We start from the raw sequence: 19,381 nt of genomic DNA, 5'->3' as shown, positions 1-19,381 counted from the left end.
GTGTTAGAATTTAGAACCATTAACGTTTTTTCCATGTGGTTAAGCAATAAATAAATATTCATCACCTATATTGAATTGTTTCATCTAATCATTTTATCAGCTTCTCCTCAAAGGAAATATAGAGATAAACATGATACAGTAGAAAATACATCTATTTTCAACATTAAAGGAGCATCAAGTATTGGCTTGGAGACTGATTGAAAGTATGTCCTTTGCGTTTTTAACTTCAAGCTCTAACATACTAAACTAATAGAGTCACTAAATATATAGCATACTATTAAAGATGAAGCAGATGATGAAGTCCTACTGATTGTTAATCCGGGATAGTTGAAAAGCTTATATTCAGCTGTTTACATTCATAGTATCTTTATATATTATCAACAAGACTAAACAAAAATGATCTCAATAAATTGCAATAAATAAGAGATTTAGTTACTTGGCGTTAGTACTTAGAACCATTAATAGATATTCCAGGCGCTTTAAGAATAGTAATTAATTCTATATTTATATCAAATGTATTCATCCAATCCTTCAAGCAGCGTTTGATTCAAGGAGATAAACAGTCCAAAATGAGACACAAGAAAAATTCATCTTTGTTCAAACAAATAAACTTGGCCTGTACAGGGATCGAACCTGTGACCTTCGCGTCATTAGCACCACGCTCTAACCATCTGAGCTAACAGGCCATTTTGCACAACTACCTGGAGGTCCAGCATATGAAGAAGGGCAAATGATAGTTAACCCAGGACATTTGGAAAGCTTAATGTCAGCAGTTTACCATGAAGTTATTGTTATTTATTATCAACATGAAGAAACTAATATGACTTAAAAAAATTACAATACAAAAGAGATTTTCATATTTAGTGTTAGAACTTAGAACCATTAACGTTTTTTCCATGTGGTTAAGCAATAAATAAATATTCATCACCTATATTGAATTGATTCATCTAATCATTTTATCAGCTTCTCCTCAAAGGAAATATAGAGATAAACATGATACAGTAGAAAATACATCTATTTTCAACATTAAAGGTGCATCAAGTATTGGCTTGGAGACTGATTGAAAGTATGTCCTTGGCGTTTTTAACTTTATGCTCTAACAGACTAAACTAATAGTCTCACTAAATATATAGTATACTATTAAAGAGGAAGCAGTTGATGAAGTCCTACTGATTGTTAATCCGGGATAGTTGGAAAGCTTATATTCAGCTGTTTACATTCATAGTATCTTTATATATTATCAACAAGACTAAACAAAAATGATCTCAATAAATTGCAATAAATAAGAGATTTAGTAACTTGGCGTTAGAACTTAGAACCATTAATAGATATTCTAGGCGCTTTAAGAATAGTAATTAATTCTATAATCATATCAAATGTATTCATCCAATCCTTCAAGCAGTGTTTGATCCAAGGAGATAAACAGTCCAAAATGAGACACAATAAAAATTCATCTTTTTTCAAAGATTTAAACTTGGCCTGTACAGGGATCGAACCTGTGACCTTGGCGTTATTAGCACCACGTTCTAACCAACTGAGCTAACAGGCCAATTTGCACATCATCTGGAGGACCAGCACAGGAAGCAGTGCTAATGATAGTTCAACCGGGAGATTTGGAAAGCTTAATTTCAGCTGTTTAATATGAATTAACTTTCATATTATCAACATGAAGAAACTAATATGACTTCAAAAAAATTGCAATACAAAAGAGATTTCCATACTTAGTGTTAGAATTTTGAACCAGTAACGTTTTTTCCACGTGGTTTAGCAATAAATAAATATTCATCACCTATATTCAATTGATTCATCTAATCATTCTATCAGCTTCTGCGCAAAGGAAATATGGAGGTAAACATGATACAGAAGAAAATACATCTATTTTCAACATTAAAGGAGCATCAAGTATTGGCTTGGAGACAGATTGAAATTATGTCCTTTGCGTTTTTAACTTCATGCTCTAACAGACTAAACTAATAGGCTCACTAAATATATAGAATACTTTTGAAGAATTAGCAGATGATGAAATGCTACTGATTCCATCCAATCCTTCAAGCAGCGTGTGATTCAAGGAGATAAACAGTCCAAAATGAGACACAAGTAAAATTCATCTTTGTTCAAATAATTAAACTTGGCCTGTACAGGGATCGAACCTGTGACCTTGGCGTTATTAGCACCACGCTCTAACCATCAGAGCTAACAGGCCATTTGGCACAACTACCTGGAGGTCCAGCATATGAAGAAGGGCAAATGATAGTTAACCCAGGAGATTTGGAAAGCTTAATTTCAGCAGTTTACCATGAAGTTTTTGTTATATATTATCAACATGAAGAAACTAATATGACCTAAAAAAAATTACAATACAAAAGAGATTTTCATACTTAGTGTTGGAACTTAGAACCATTAACGTTTTTTCCATGTGGTTAAGCAATAAATAAATATTCATCACCTATATTGAATTGATTCATCTAATCATTTTATCAGCTTCTCCTCAAAGGAAATATAGAGATAAACATGATACAGTAGAAAATACATCTATTTTCAACATTAAAGGAGCATCAAGTATTGGCTTGGAGACTGATTGAAAGTATGTCCTTGTTGTTTTTAACTTCATGCTCTAACAGACTAAACTAATAGAGTCACTAACTATATAGCATACTATTGAAGATGAAGCAGATGATGAAGTCCTACTGATTGTTAATTCGGGATAGTTGGAAAGCTTATATTCAGCTGTTTACATTCATAGTATCTTTATATATTATCAACAAGACTAAACAAAAATGATCTCAATAAATTGCTATAAATAAGAGATTTAGTTACTTGGCGTTAGAACTTTGAACCATTAATAGATATTCCAGGCGCTTTAAGAATAGAAATTAATTCTATAATTATATCAAATGTATTCATCGAGTCCTTCAAGCAGCGTTTGATCCAAGGAGATAAACAGTCCAAAATGAGACACAAGAAAAATTAATCTTTTTTCAAAGAATTAAACTTGGCCTGTACAGGGATCGAACCTGTGACATTGGAGTTATTAGCACCACGCTCTAACCAACTGAGCTAACAGGCCAATTTGCACATCATCCAGAGGACCAGCACAGGAAGCAGTGCTAATGATAGTTCAACCAGGAGATTTGGAAAGCTTAATTTCAGCTGTTTAATATGAATTAACTTTCATATTATCAACATGAAGAAACTAATATGACTTAAAAAAAATTTGCAATACAAAAGAGATTTCCATACTTAGTGTTAGAATTTTGAACCAGTAACGTTTTTTCCACGTGGTTTAGCAATAAATACATATTCATCACCTATATTCAATTGATTCATCTAATCATTCTATCAGCTTCTGCGCAAAGGAAATATGGAGGTAAACATGATACAGAAGAAAATACATCTATTTTCAACATTAAAGGAGCATCAAGTATTGGCTTGGAGACAGATTGAAATTATGTCCTTTGCGTTTTTTACTTCATGCTCTAACAGACTAAACTAATAGGCTCACTAAATATATAGAATACTTTTGAAGAATTAGCAGATGATGAAATGCTACTGATTCCATCCAATCCTTCAAGCAGCGTGTGATTCAAGGAGATAAACAGTCCAAAATGAGACACATGAAAAATTCATCTTTGTTCAAACAATTAAACTTGGCCTGTACAGGGATCAAACCTGAGACCTTGGCGTTATTAGCACCACGCTCTAACCATCTGAGCTAACAGGCCATTTTGCACAACTACCTGGAGGTCCAGCATATGAAGAAGGGCAAATGATAGTTAACCCAGGAGATTTGGAAAGCTTAATTTCAGCAGTTTACCATGAAGTTATTGTTATATATTATCAACATGAAGAAACTAATATGACCTAAAAAAAATTACAATACAAAAGAGATTTTCATACTTAGTGTTAGAACTTAGAACCATTAACGTTTTTTCCATGTGGTTAAGCAATAAATAAATATTCATCACCTATATTGAATTGATTCATCTAATCATTTTATCAGCTTCTCCTCAAAGGAAATATAGAGATAAACATGATACAGTAGAAAATACATCTATTTTCAACATTAAAGGAGCATCAAGTATTGGCTTGGAGACTGATTGAAAGTATGTCCTTGTCGTTTTTAACTTCATGCTCTAACAGACTAAAGTAATAGAGTCACTAACTATATAGCATACTATTGAAGATGAAGCAGATGATGAAGTCCTACTGATTGTTAATCCGGGATAGTTGGAAAGCTTATATTCAGCTGTTTACATTCATAGTATCTTTATATATTATCAACAAGACTAAACAAAAATGATCTCAATAAATTGCTATAAATAAGAGATTTAGTTACTTGGCGTTAGAACTTAGAACCATTAATAGATATTCCAGGCGCTTTAAGAATAGAAATTAATTCTATAATTATATCAAATGTATTCATCGAGTCTTTCAAGCAGCGTTTGATCCAAGGAGATAAACAGTCCAAAATGAGACACAAGAAAAATTAATCTTTTTTCAAAGAATTAAACTTGGTCTGTACAGGGATCGAACCTGTGACCTTGGAGTTATTAGCACCACACTCTAACCAACTAAGCTAACAGGCCAATTTGCACATCTTTTGGAGGACCAGCACAGGAAGCAGTGCTAATGATAGTTCAACCGGGAGATTTGGAAAGCTTAATTTCAGCTGTTTAATATGAATTAACTTTCATATTATCAACATGAAGAAACTAATATGACTTCAAAAAAATTGCAATACAAAAGAGATTTCCATACTTAGTGTTAGAATATTGAACCAGTAACGTTTTTTCCACGTGGTTTAGCAATAAATAAATATTCATCACCTATATTCAATTGATTCATCTAATCATTCTATCAGCTTCTGTGCAAAGGAAATATAGAGGTAAACATGATACAGAAGAAAATACATCTATTTTCAACATTAAAGGAGCATCAAGTATTGGCTTGGAGACAGATTGAAATTATGTCCTTTGCGTTTTTAACTTCATGCTCTAACAGACTAAACTAATAGGCTCACTAAATATATAGAATACTTTTGAAGAATTAGCAGATGATGAAATGCTACTGATTCCATCCAATCCTTCAAGCAGCGTGTGATTCAAGGAGATAAACAGTCCAAAATGAGACACAAGAAAAATTCATCTTTGTTCAAACAATTAAACTTGGCCTGTACAGGGATCGAACCTGTGACCTTGGCGTTATTAGCACCACACTCTAACCATCTGAGCTAACAGGCCATTTTGCACAATTACCTTGAGGTCCAGCATATGAAGAAGGGCAAATGATAGTTAACCCAGGAGATTTGGAAAGCTTAATTTCAGCAGTTTACCATGAAGTTATTGTTATATATTATCAACATGAAGAAACTAATATGACTTAAAAAAAATTACAATACAAAAGAGATTTTCATACTTAGAGTTAGAACTTAGAACCATTAACGTTTTTTCCATGTGGTTAAGCAATATATAAATATTCATCACCTATATTGAATTGATTCATCTAATCATTATATCAGCTTCTCCTCAAAGGAAATATAGAGATAAACATGATACAGTAGAAAATACATCTATTTTCAACAATAAAGGAGCATCAAGTATTGGCTTGGAGACTGATTGAAAGTATGTCCTTGTCGTTTTTAACTTCATGCTCTAACAGACTAAACTAATAGAGTCACTAAATATATAGCATACTATTGAAGATGAAGCAGATGATGAAGTCCTACTGATTGTTAATCCGGGATAGTTGGAAAGCTTATATTCAGCTGTTTACATTCATAGTATCTTTATATATTATCAACAAGACTAAACAAAAATGATCTCAATAAATTGATATAAATAAGAGATTTAGTTACTTGGCGTTGGAACTTAGAACCATTAATAGATATTCCAGGCGCTTTAAGAATAGAAATTAATTCTATAATTATATCAAATGTATTCATCGAGTCCTTCAAGCAGCGTTTGATCCAAGGAGATAAACAGTCCAAAATGAGACACAAGAAAAATTAATCTTTTTTCAAAGAATTAAACTTGGCCTGTACAGGGATCGAACCTGTGACCTTGGCGTTATTAGCACCACGCTCTAACCAACTGAGCTAACAGGCCAATTTGCACATCTTTTGGAGGACCAGCACATGAAGCAGTGCTAATGATAGTTCAACCGGGAGATTTGGAAAGCTTTATTTCAGCTGTTTAATATGTATTAACTTTCATATTTTCAACATGAAGAAACTAATATGACTTCAAAAAAATTGCAATACAAAAGAGATTTCCATACTTAGTGTTAGAATTTTGAACCAGTAACGTTTTTTCCACGTGGTTTAGCAATAAATAAATATTCATCACCTATATTCAATTGATTCATCTAATCATTCTATCAGCTTCTGTGCAAAGGAAATATAGAGGTAAACATGATACAGAAGAAAATATATCTATTTTCAACATTAAAGGAGCATCAAGTATTGGCTTGGAGACTGATTGAAATTATGTCCTTTGTGTTTTTAACTTCATGCTCTAACAGACTAAACTAATAGGCTCACTAAATATATAGAATACTTTTGAAGAATTAGCAGATGATGAAATGCTACTGATTCCATCCAATCCTTCAAGCAGCGTGTGATTCAAGGAGATAAACAGTCCAAAATGAGACACAAGAAAAATTCATCTTTGTTCAAACAAATAAACTTGGCCTGTACAGGGATCGAACCTGTGACCTTGGCGCTATTAGCACCACGCTCTAACCATCTGAGCTAACAGGCCATTTTGCACAACTACCTGGAGGTCCAGCATATGAAGAAGGGCAAATGATAGTTAACCCAGGACATTTGGAAAGCTTAATGCCAGCAGTTTACCATGAAGTTATTGTTATTTATTATCAACATGAAGAAACTAATATGACTTAAAAAAATTACAATACAAAAGAGATTTTCATACTTAGTGTTAGAACTTAGAACCATTAACGTTTTTTCCATGTGGTTAAGCAATATATAAATATTCATCACCTATATTGAATTGATTCATCTAATCATTTTGTCAGCTTCTCCTCAAAGGAAATATAGAGATAAACATGATACAGTAGAAAATACATCTATTTTCAACATTAAAGGTGCATCAAGTATTGGCTTGGAGACTGATTGAAAGTATGTCCTTGGCGTTTTTAACTTTATGCTCTAACAGACTAAACTAATAGTCTCACTAAATATATAGTATACTATTAAAGAGGAAGCAGTTGATGAAGTCCTACTGATTGTTAATCCGGCATAGTTGGAAAGCTTATATTCAGCTGTTTACATTCATAGTATCTTTATATATTATCAACAAGACTAAACAAAAATGATCTCAATAAATTGCAATAAATAAGAGATTTAGTAACTTGGCGTTAGAACTTAGAACCATTAATAGATATTCTAGGCGCTTTAAGAATAGTAATTAATTCTATAATCATATCAAATGTATTCATCCAATCCTTCAAGCAGTGTTTGATCCAAGGAGATAAACAGTCCAAAATGAGACACAATAAAAATTCATCTTTTTTCAAAGAATTAAACTTGGCCTGTACAGGGATCGAACCTGTGACCTTGGCGTTATTAGCACCACGTTCTAACCAACTGAGCTAACAGGCCAATTTGCACATCATCTGGAGGACCAGCACAGGAAGCAGTGCTAATGATAATTCAACCGGGAGATTTGGAAAGCTTAATTTCAGCTGTTTAATATGAATTAACTTTCATATTATCAACATGAAGAAACTAATATGACTTCAAAAAAATTGCAATACAAAAGAGATTTCCATACTTAGTGTTAGAATTTTGAACCAGTAACGTTTTTTCCACGTGGTTTTGCAATAAATAAATATTCATCACCTATATTCAATTGATTCATCTAATCATTCTATCAGCTTCTGCGCAAAGGAAATATGGAGGTAAACATGATACAGAAGAAAATACATCTATTTTCAACATTAAAGGAGCATCAAGTATTGGCTTGGAGACAGATTGAAATTATGTCCTTTGTGTTTTTAACTTCATGCTCTAACAGACTAAACTAATAGGCTCACTAAATATATAGAATACTTTTGAAGAATTAGCAGATGATGAAATGCTACTGATTCCATCCAATCCTTCAAGCAGCGTGTGATTCAAGGAGATAAACATTCCAAAATGAGACACAAGAAAAATTCATCTTTGTTCAAATAATTAAACTTGGCCTGTACAGGGATCGAACCTGTGACCTTGGTGTTATTAGCACCACGCTCTAACCATCAGAGCTAACAGGCCATTTGGCACAACTACCTGGAGGTCCAGCATATGAAGAAGGGCAAATGATAGTTAACCCAGGAGATTTGGAAAGCTTAATTTCAGCAGTTTACCATGAAGTTATTGTTGTATATTATCAACATGAAGAAACTAATATGACCTAAAAAAATTACAATACAAAAGAGATTTTCATACTTAGTGTTAGAACTTAGAACCATTAACGTTTTTTCCATGTGGTTAAGCAATAAATAAATATTCATCACCTATATTGAAATGATTCATCTAATCATTTTATCAGCTTCTCCTCAAAGGAAATATAGAGATAAACATGATACAGTAGAAAATACATCTATTTTCAACATTAAAGGAGCATCAAGTATTGGCTTGGAGACTGATTGAAAGTATGTCCTTGTTGTTTTTAACTTCATGCTCTAACAGACTAAACTAATAGAGTCACTAACTATATAGCATACTATTTAAGATGAAGCAGATGATGAAGTCCTACTGATTGTTAATTCGGGATAGTTGGAAAGCTTATATTCAGCTGTTTACATTCATAGTATCTTTATATATTATCAACAAGACTAAACAAAAATGATCTCAATAAATTGCAATAAATAAGAGATTTAGTAACTTGACGTTAGAACTTAGAACCATTAATAGATATTCTATGCGCTTTAAGAATAGTAATTAATTCTATAATCATATCAAATGTATTCATCCAATCCTTCAAGCAGTGTTTGATCCAAGGAGATAAACAGTCCAAGATGAGACACAATAAAAATTCATCTTTTTTCAAAGAATTAAACTTGGCCTGTACAGGGATCGAACCTGTGACCTTGGCGTTATTAGCACCACGTTCTAACCAACTGAGCTAACAGGCCAATTTGCACATCTTCTGGAGGACCAGCACAGGAAGCAGTGCTAATGATAGTTCAACCGGGAGATTTGGAAAGCTTAATTTCAGCTGTTTAATATGAATTAACTTTCATATTATCAACATGAAGAAACTAATATGACTTCCAAAAAATTGCAATACAAAAGAGATTTCCATACTTAGTGTTAGAATTTTGAACCAGTAACGTTTTTTCCACGTGGTTTAGCAATAAATAAATATTCATCACCTATATTCAATTGATTCATCTAATCATTCTATCAGCTTCTGCGCAAAGGAAATATGGAGGTAAACATCATACAGAAGAAAATACATCTATTTTCAACATTAAAGGAGCATCAAGTATTGGCTTGGAGACAGATTGAAATTATGTCCTTTGCGTTTTTAACTTCATGCTCTAACAGACTAAACTAATAGGCTCACTAAATATATAGAATACTTTTGAAGAATTAGCAGATGATGAAATGCTACTGATTCCATCCAATCCTTCAAGCAGCGTGTGATTCAAGGAGATAAACAGTCCAAAATGAGAAATGAGGGGTGGCGTGGCGGTCATCGCACGTACCACTCTCCCTTTTCAAATTTTACCCTTACCGACCATCGCTACTACGGAATTCCTGGTGATTCGCACAGTCTCCACTTCCCCCCCTCTTACCTGCTTCCTCACTTACCGTCCCCCTCAGTCCCCTTTACAGTTTCTCCCCGACTTTTTGGAGGTCCTGGCCACCATTACAGTCAACAATTCTTCCATCTTGCTTCTTGGCGATTTTAATTTCTGGCCCTCTGATCCCGCCGAATGCTCATCATCTAAGGAATTCTCCGATACCCTTCACTCCCTCAACTTTACCTCTCATGTTCACTCCCCCACCCACATTAAAGGTCATCGGCTCGACCAGATCTGGTCTCTGAACTGCCCTGTGGAATCACTCTCTATTTCTCCCTGCTCGTGGTCTGACCACCACCTGATTTCTTTTCATCTTTCCATTTTCCCCCCAGCTAAGCCCCTCCGGCCCAAGAATACCTGGGTCCGATCATGGAGCCGTGTCAGCCTCGAGCATCTCTCCTCTCTCCTCACTGGCTCTCTTCCTTCTCTTCAGGGCCTCACCACTACCTCCCAGGTTGATGCCGTAAATCAGTGGCTTTCTCATAGCTGCAACTCTGTTGCCCCGCTCAAGCGCATTACTTCCAAACGCGACAAAGACGCTAATCGGTGGTTTAACAACGAGCTTAAAACCACCAAACTAATAGTCCGCCGCGCGGAGCGGGCCTGGAGGAGAAATTACTGCCCCACTCTGAAACTGGAATACATCAACATCCTGAGCCAGTATAAAAAAGCCATCTTGGAGGCTAAAACATCTTACTTCTCCTCCAAAATCTTAGCAGCAGAGAACCAGTCCAAAGAGATCTTTACCATTGTCCATAACTTGGCTTTCTCGGACAGAACTACTCTAAAACCAGCCCCGTCCGAAGATCTCTGCTCCTCTCTTAATCACTATTTCATTCAAAAAATTGCCACTATCAAGGCTAACATCTCCCCACCGTCCCCATCTTTTGTTGATCCTCAATGTCCTCCCGCCAAGGGCACACTGACCTCCTTTCCCCCTTTTACTAGGGAAAGTCTGACTTCTTTGGTGCCTTTGGTCAAATCTGGTTCCCCACTCGACCCCTGCCCTGCCCACATCCTCCGTCACGTCTTTATTTCTTGTCCAGATCCTCCCCTCCACCTTCTCAACAGCTCCCTCTCACAAGGCATAGTTCCGAACTCCTTGAAATCCGCGGTCATTGTCCCTATCTTAAAGAAACCTGGGGCAGATCCCTCTGTCCCGGCCAATTTCCGCCCCATCTCCCTTCTGCCATTTCTGGCTAAGGTGCTCGAGCGCCATGTAACCTGCGCTCTGAGCTCCTTTGTGGAGAAGCACGGAGCTCTTGCCCCCCGCCAAGCCGGTTTCCGCCCCGCACACTCTACGGAGTCCGTTGTCATGTCGGTCTTAGACACCCTCAGGGAGGGTATGGACACCGATCAGCACCAGGCCCTCGTGCTCCTCGATCTCTCAGCCGCCTTTGATACGGTAGATCACAACATCTTACTCTCCCGTATCGGGGCGGCGGGGATCGGGGGGAGTGCCCTGGTCTGGTTGTCCTCCTTCCTGAGCGACCGCACCCAGGCAGTTCGCCTGGGTGACTTCACAGCGGACACCCGGAAAGTTCAGTGCGGGGTCCCCCAAGGTTCCTCTCTCTCTCCCCTCCTGTTTAATCTGTACATTGCCCCACTGATTTTCTCTCTTCAACAGATGGAGGTCGCCGTATTTAATTATGCGGATGACCTCCAGCTGGTCTTCAATCTTTCCTCTCCCTCGGCTGTCCTCAACTTTCAAACTGTCATGCTTCACATCAGGGACTGGATGAACCACAACCACCTTAAACTCAACCCTGATAAAACAGAGTTGGTGTTGACGGGTGGCTCGTCCAGTCCCTGGTCCCCTCTTTTTTGGCCCCCTTCTTTTGGTTCTTCTCCTGTTCCCTCCTCTTCAGTTAAAACCTTGGGTATAAAACTTAATTCTCAACTCACCCTACACTCCCAGGTTAGTTCTGTGGTGTCTTCCTCTTTCCTTTCACTGCGTACTATACGTAGGGTGTCCCGCTTCTTCACTTTTTCTGCCCTCAAACTTATTATCCTGGCCATGGTGGTGTCCCGCCTGGACTACGGGAACGCCCTATATGCCGGGATCCCTGCCTACAGCCTACGCCGCCTACAGCAAATACAAAACCAAGCGGCCCGCCTGGCCTTCAATCTCCCCAAGTTCCACCACTCTACCCCACTCCTGAAATCTCTTCATTGGCTCCCCGTGCGAGCTAGAATTCAATTCAAGCTCGCATCCATCACCTTCCTGGCCCGATCAGGTCTGGCGCCGGCCTTCATCTCCTCTGAGATTGTCTCTTATGCCCCCACCAGGGCCCTACGCTCCTCCTCCCAGTCCCTCCTTTCTATCCCACGTTTCCGGAGAAAGAAGTGGGGCGGTTCCAAATTTGCTTTCCTTGCCCCCACCCTCTGGAACTCTCTCCCCCTTGACCTTCGCTCCATCCCCCTCTACTCACAATTCCGTAAATGCCTTAAAACCCATTTATTCACCAAATCCTTTGAATAACTGTTCCCTTCTCCTTCCTTCCCTTTAAACCTCAGTCCCCGTTAGCTATAGCGCCAAGAAACCGCTGGTATACGTCGCGCTTTACAAGAACTTTTAAACTCAAACTCAAACACACACAAGAAAAATTCATCTTTGTTCAAATAATTAAACTTGGCCTGTACAGGGATCGAACCTGTGACCTTGGCGTTATTAGCACCACGCTCTAACCATCAGAGTTAACAGGCCATTTGGCACAACTACCTGGAGGTCCAGCATATGAAGAAGGGCAAATGATAGTTAACCCAGGAGATTTGGAAAGCTTAATTTCAGCAGTTTACCATGAAGTTTTTGTTATATATTATCAACATGAAGAAACTAATATGACCTAAAAAAAATTACAATACAAAAGAGATTTTCATACTTAGTGTTAGAACTTAGAACCATTAACGTTTTTTCCATGTGGTTAAGCAATATATAAATATTCATCACCTATATTGAATTGATTCATCTAATCATTTTATCAGCTTCTCCTCAAAGGAAATATAGAGATAAACATGATACAGTAGAAAATACATCTATTTTCAACAATAAAGGAGCATCAAGTATTGGCTTGGAGACTGATTGAAAGTATGTCCTTGTCGTTTTTAACTTCATGCTCTAACAGACTAAACTAATAGAGTCACTAAATATATAGCATACTATTGAAGATGAAGCAGATGATGAAGTCCTACTGATTGTTAATCCGGGATAGTTGGAAAGCTTATATTCAGCTGTTTACATTCATAGTATCTTTATATATTATCAACAAGACTAAACAAAAATGATCTCAATAAATTGATATAAATAAGAGATTTAGTTACTTGGCGTTGGAACTTAGAACCATTAATAGATATTCCAGGCGCTTTAAGAATAGAAATTAATTCTATAATTATATCAAATGTATTCATCGAGTCCTTCAAGCAGCGTTTGATCCAAGGAGATAAACAGTCCAAAATGAGACACAAGAAAAATTAATCTTTTTTCAAAGAATTAAACTTGGCCTGTACAGGGATCGAACCTGTGACCTTGGCGTTATTAGCACCACGCTCTAACCAACTGAGCTAACAGGCCAATTTGCACATCTTTTGGAGGACCAGCACATGAAGCAGTGCTAATGATAGTTCAACCGGGAGATTTGGAAAGCTTAATTTCAGCTGTTTAATATGTATTAACTTTCATATTTTCAACATGAAGAAACTAATATGACTTCAAAAAAATTGCAATACAAAAGAGATTTCCATACTTAGTGTTAGAATTTTGAACCAGTAACGTTTTTTCCACGTGGTTTAGCAATAAATAAATATTCATCACCTATATTCAATTGATTCATCTAATCATTCTATCAGCTTCTGTGCAAAGGAAATATAGAGGTAAACATGATACAGAAGAAAATATATCTATTTTCAACATTAAAGGAGCATCAAGTATTGGCTTGGAGACTGATTGAAATTATGTCCTTTGCGTTTTTAACTTCATGCTCTAACAGACTAAACTAATAGGCTCACTAAATATATAGAATACTTTTGAAGAATTAGCAGATGATGAAATGCTACTGATTCCATCCAATCCTTCAAGCAGCGTGTGATTCAAGGAGATAAACAGTCCAAAATGAGACACAAGAAAAATTAATCTTTGTTCAAATAATTAAACTTGGCCTGTACAGGGATCGAACCTGTGACCTTGGCGTTATTAGCACCACGCTCTAAACATCAGAGCTAACAGGCCATTTGGCACAACTACCTGGAGGTCCAGCATATGAAGAAGGGCAAATGATAGTTAACCCAGGAGATTTGGAAAGCTTAATTTCAGCAGTTTACCATGAAGTTTTTGTTATATATTATCAACATGAAGAAACTAATATGACCTATAAAAAATTACAATACAAAAGAGATTTTCATACTTAGTGTTGGAACTTAGAACCATTAACGTTTTTTCCATGTGGTTAAGCAATAAATAAATATTCATCACCTATATTGAATTGATTCATCTAATCATTTTATCAGCTTCTCCTCAAAGGAAATATAGAGATAAACATGATACAGTAGAAAATACATCTATTTTCAACATTAAAGGAGCATCAAGTATTGGCTTGGAGACTGATTGAAAGTATGTCCTTGTTGTTTTTAACTTCATGCTCTAACAGACTAAACTAATAGAGTCACTAACTATATAGCATACTATTGAAGATGAAGCAGATGATGAAGTCCTACTGATTGTTAATTCGGGATAGTTGGAAAGCTTATATTCAGCTGTTTACATTCATAGTATCTTTATATATTATCAACAAGACTAAACAAAAATGATCTCAATAAATGCTATAAATAGGAGATTTAGTTACTTGGCGTTAGAACTTTGAACCATTAATAGATATTCCAGGCGCTTTAAGAATAGAAATTAATTCTATAATTATATCAAATGTATTCATCGAGTCCTTCAAGCAGCGTTTGATCCAAGGAGATAAACAGTCCAAAATGAGACACAAGAAAAATTAATCTTTTTTCAAAGAATTAAACTTGGCCTGTACAGGGATCGAACCTGTGACCTTGGAGTTATTAGCACCACGCTCTAACCAACTGAGCTAACAGGCCAATTTGCACATCTTCCAGAGGACCAGCACAGGAAGCAGTGCTAATGATAGTTCAACCAGGAGATTTGGAAAGCTTAATTTCAGCTGTTTAATATGAATTAACTTTCATATTATCAACATGAAGAAACTAATATGACTTTAAAAAAATTTGCAATACAAAAGAGATTTCCATACTTAGTGTTAGAATTTTGAACCAGTAACGTTTTTTCCACGTGGTTTAGCAATAAATACATATTCATCACCTATATTCAATTGATTCATCTAATCATTCTATCAGCTTCTGCGCAAAGGAAATATGGAGGTAAACATGATACAGAAGAAAATACATCTATTTTCAACATTAAAGGAGCATCAAGTATTGGCTTGGAGACAGATTGAAATTATGTCCTTTGCGTTTTTAACTTCATGCTCTAACAGACTAAACTAATAGGCTCACTAAATATATAGAATACTTTTGAAGAATTAGCAGATGATGAAATGCTACTGATTCCATCCAATCCTTCAAGCAGCGTGTGATTCAAGGAGATAAACAGTCCAAAATGAGACACATGAAAAATTCATCTTTGTTCAAACAATTAAACTTGGCCTGTACAGGGATCAAACCTGAGACCTTGGCGTTATTAGCACCACGCTCTAACCATCTGAGCTAACAGGCCATTTTGCACAACTACCTGGAGGTCCAGCATATGAAGAAGGGCAAATGATAGTTAACCCAGGAGATTTGGAAAGCTTAATTTCAGCAGTTTACCATGAAGTTATTGTTATATATTATCAACATGAAGAAACTAATATGACCTAAAAAAAATTACAATACAAAAGAGATTTTCATACTTAGTGTTAGAACTTAGAACCATTAACGTTTTTTCCATGTGGTTAAGCAATAAATAAATATTCATCACCTATATTGAATTGATTCATCTAATCATTTTATCAGCTTCTCCTCAAAGGAAATATAGAGATAAACATGATACAGTAGAAAATACATCTATTTTCAACATTAAAGGAGCATCAAGTATTGGCTTGGAGACTGATTGAAAGTATGTCCTTGTCGTTTTTAACTTCATGCTCTAACAGACTAAAGTAATAGAGTCACTAACTATATAGCATACTATTGAAGATGAAGCAGATGATGAAGTCCTACTGATTGTTAATCCGGGATAGTTGGAAAGCTTATATTCAGCTGTTTACATTCATAGTATCTTTATATATTATCAACAAGACTAAACAAAAATGATCTCAATAAATTGCTATAAATAAGAGATTTAGTTACTTGGCGTTAGAACTTAGAACCATTAATAGATATTCCAGGCGCTTTAAGAATAGAAATTAATTCTATAATTATATCAAATGTATTCATCGAGTCTTTCAAGCAGCGTTTGATCCAAGGAGATAAACAGTCCAAAATGAGACACAAGAAAAATTAATCTTTTTTCAAAGAATTAAACTTGGTCTGTACAGGGATCGAACCTGTGACCTTGGAGTTATTAGCACCACACTCTAACCAACTAAGCTAACAGGCCAATTTGCACATCTTTAGGAGGACCAGCACAGGAAGCAGTGCTAATGATAGTTCAACCGGGAGATTTGGAAAGCTTAATTTCAGCTGTTTAATATGAATTAACCTTCATATTATCAACATGAAGAAACTAATATGACTTCAAAAAAATTGCAATACAAAAGAGATTTCCATACTTAGTGTTAGAATTTTGAACCAGTAACGTTTTTTCCACGTGGTTTAGCAATAAATAAATATTCATCACCTATATTCAATTGATTCATCTAATCATTCTATCAGCTTCTGTGCAAAGGAAATATAGAGGTAAACATGATACAGAAGAAAATACATCTATTTTCAACATTAAAGGAGCATCAAGTATTGGCTTGGAGACTGATTGAAATTATGTCCTTTGCGTTTTTAACTTCATGCTCTAACAGACTAAACTAATAGGCTCACTAAATATATAGAATACTTTTGAAGAATTAGCAGATGATGAAATGCTACTGATTCCATCCAATCCTTCAAGCAGCGTGTGATTCAAGGAGATAAACAGTCCAAAATGAGACACAAGAAAAATTCATCTTTGTTCAAACAATTAAACTTGGCCTGTACAGGGATCGAACCTGTGACCTTGGCGTTATTAGCACCACACTCTAACCATCTGAGCTAACAGGCCATTTTGCACAATTACCTGGAGGTCCAGCATATGAAGAAGGGCAAATGATAGTTAACCCAGGAGATTTGGAAAGCTTAATTTCAGCAGTTTACCATGAAGTTATTGTTATATATTATCAACATGAAGAAACTAATATGACTTAAAAAAAATTACAATACAAAAGAGATTTTCATACTTAGAGTTAGAACTTAGAACCATTAACGTTTTTTCCATGTGGTTAAGCAATATATAAATATTCATCACCTATATTGAATTGATTCATCTAATCATTTTATCAGCTTCTCCTCAAAGGAAATATAGAGATAAACATGATACAGTAGAAAATACATCTATTTTCAACAATAAAGGAGCATCAAGTATTGGCTTGGAGACTGATTGAAAGTATGTCCTTGTCGTTTTTAACTTCATGCTCTAACAGACTAAACTAATAGAGTCACTAAATATATAGCATACTATTGAAGATGAAGCAGATGATGAAGTCCTACTGATTGTTAATCCGGGATAGTTGGAAAGCTTATATTCAGCTGTTTACATTCATAGTATCTTTATATATTATCAACAAGACTAAACAAAAATGATCTCAATAAATTGATATAAATAAGAGATTTAGTTACTTGGCGTTGGAACTTAGAACCATTAATAGATATTCCAGGCGCTTTAAGAATAGAAATTAATTCTATAATTATATCAAATGTATTCATCGAGTCCTTCAAGCAGCGTTTGATCCAAGGAGATAAACAGTCCAAAATGAGACACAAGAAAAATTAATCTTTTTTCAAAGAATTAAACTTGGCCTGTACAGGGATCGAACCTGTGACCTTGGCGTTATTAGCACCACGCTCTAACCAACTGAGCTAACAGGCCAATTTGCACATCTTTTGGAGGACCAGCACATGAAGCAGTGCTAATGATAGTTCAACCGGGAGATTTGGAAAGCTTAATTTCAGCTGTTTAATATGTATTAACTTTCATATTTTCAACATGAAAAAACTAATATGACTTCAAAAAAATTGCAATACAAAAGAGATTTCCATACTTAGTGTTAGAATTTTGAACCAGTAACGTTTTTTCCACGTGGTTTAGCAATAAATAAATATTCATCACCTATATTCAATTGATTCATCTAATCATTCTATCAGCTTCTGTGCAAAGGAAATATAGAGGTAAACATGATACAGAAGAAAATATATCTATTTTCAACATTAAAGGAGCATCAAGTATTGGCTTGGAGACTGATTGAAATTATGTCCTTTGCGTTTTTAACTTCATGCTCTAACAGACTAAACTAATAGGCTCACTAAATATATAGAATACTTTTGAAGAATTAGCAGATGATGAAATGCTACTGATTCCATCCAATCCTTCAAGCAGCGTGTGATTCAAGGAGATAAACAGTCCAAAATGAGACACAAGAAAAATTCATCTTTGTTCAAATAATTAAACTTGGCCTGTACAGGGATCGAACCTGTGACCTTGGCGTTATTAGCACCACGCTCTAACCATCAGAGCTAACAGGCCATTTGGCACAACTACCTGGAGGTCCAGCATATGAAGAAGGGCAAATGATAGTTAACCCAGGAGATTTGGAAAGCTTAATTTCAGCAGTTTACCATGAAGTTTTTGTTATATATTATCAACATGAAGAAACTAATATGACCTAAAAAAAATTACAATACAAAAGAGATTTTCATACTTAGTGTTGGAACTTAGAACCATTAACGTTTTTTCCATGTGGTTAAGCAATAAATAAATATTCATCACCTATATTGAATTGATTCATCTAATCATTTTATCAGCTTCTCCTCAAAGGAAATATAGAGATAAACATGATACAGTAGAAAATACATCTATTTTCAACATTAAAGGAGCATCAAGTATTGGCTTGGAGACTGATTGAAAGTATGTCCTTGTTGTTTTTAACTTCATGCTCTAACAGACTAAACTAATAGAGTCACTAACTATATAGCATACTATTGAAGATGAAGCAGATGATGAAGTCCTACTGATTGTTAATTCGGGATAGTTGGAAAGCTTATATTCAGCTGTTTACATTCATAGTATCTTTATATATTATCAACAAGACTAAACAAAAATGATCTCAATAAATGCTATAAATAGGAGATTTAGTTACTTGGCGTTAGAACTTTGAACCATTAATAGATATTCCAGGCGCTTTAAGAATAGAAATTAATTCTATAATTATATCAAATGTATTCATCGAGTCCTTCAAGCAGCGTTTGATCCAAGGAGATAAACAGTCCAAAATGAGACACAAGAAAAATTAATCTTTTTTCAAAGAATTAAACT

At 35.5% G+C, this 19,381-nt stretch overlaps 9 non-coding genes across 9 annotated transcripts; all 9 read right to left on the bottom strand.

Moving 5' to 3' along the window:
* Window positions 1–1,475: 1,475 nt before the first annotated feature.
* On the bottom strand, window positions 1,476–1,549 carry TRNAI-AAU (transfer RNA isoleucine (anticodon AAU)). The gene has a single exon. It is a non-coding gene; the product is annotated as a tRNA-Ile (tRNA).
* A 3,617-nt stretch (window positions 1,550–5,166) lies between these two features.
* TRNAI-AAU (transfer RNA isoleucine (anticodon AAU)) lies at window positions 5,167–5,240 on the bottom strand. Its single transcript has one exon. It is a non-coding gene; the product is annotated as a tRNA-Ile (tRNA).
* Window positions 5,241–6,030: 790 nt separating this feature from the next.
* On the bottom strand, window positions 6,031–6,104 carry TRNAI-AAU (transfer RNA isoleucine (anticodon AAU)). The gene has a single exon. It is a non-coding gene; the product is annotated as a tRNA-Ile (tRNA).
* Window positions 6,105–7,547: 1,443 nt separating this feature from the next.
* TRNAI-AAU (transfer RNA isoleucine (anticodon AAU)) lies at window positions 7,548–7,621 on the bottom strand. Its single transcript has one exon. It is a non-coding gene; the product is annotated as a tRNA-Ile (tRNA).
* Window positions 7,622–9,064: 1,443 nt separating this feature from the next.
* On the bottom strand, window positions 9,065–9,138 carry TRNAI-AAU (transfer RNA isoleucine (anticodon AAU)). The gene has a single exon. It is a non-coding gene; the product is annotated as a tRNA-Ile (tRNA).
* A 4,172-nt stretch (window positions 9,139–13,310) lies between these two features.
* TRNAI-AAU (transfer RNA isoleucine (anticodon AAU)) lies at window positions 13,311–13,384 on the bottom strand. The gene has a single exon. It is a non-coding gene; the product is annotated as a tRNA-Ile (tRNA).
* Window positions 13,385–14,827: 1,443 nt separating this feature from the next.
* On the bottom strand, window positions 14,828–14,901 carry TRNAI-AAU (transfer RNA isoleucine (anticodon AAU)). The gene has a single exon. It is a non-coding gene; the product is annotated as a tRNA-Ile (tRNA).
* A 2,099-nt stretch (window positions 14,902–17,000) lies between these two features.
* On the bottom strand, window positions 17,001–17,074 carry TRNAI-AAU (transfer RNA isoleucine (anticodon AAU)). Its single transcript has one exon. It is a non-coding gene; the product is annotated as a tRNA-Ile (tRNA).
* A 790-nt stretch (window positions 17,075–17,864) lies between these two features.
* TRNAI-AAU (transfer RNA isoleucine (anticodon AAU)) lies at window positions 17,865–17,938 on the bottom strand. Its single transcript has one exon. It is a non-coding gene; the product is annotated as a tRNA-Ile (tRNA).
* Window positions 17,939–19,381: the final 1,443 nt, after the last annotated feature.

This window comes from Lissotriton helveticus, chromosome 4_1 (assembly GCF_964261635.1).
Source record: "Lissotriton helveticus chromosome 4_1, aLisHel1.1, whole genome shotgun sequence".
Taxonomy (NCBI): domain Eukaryota; kingdom Metazoa; phylum Chordata; class Amphibia; order Caudata; family Salamandridae; genus Lissotriton; species Lissotriton helveticus.
Note: the sequence above shows the minus strand (reverse complement) of the source record. Positions and strands in the feature narration are given on the sequence as shown.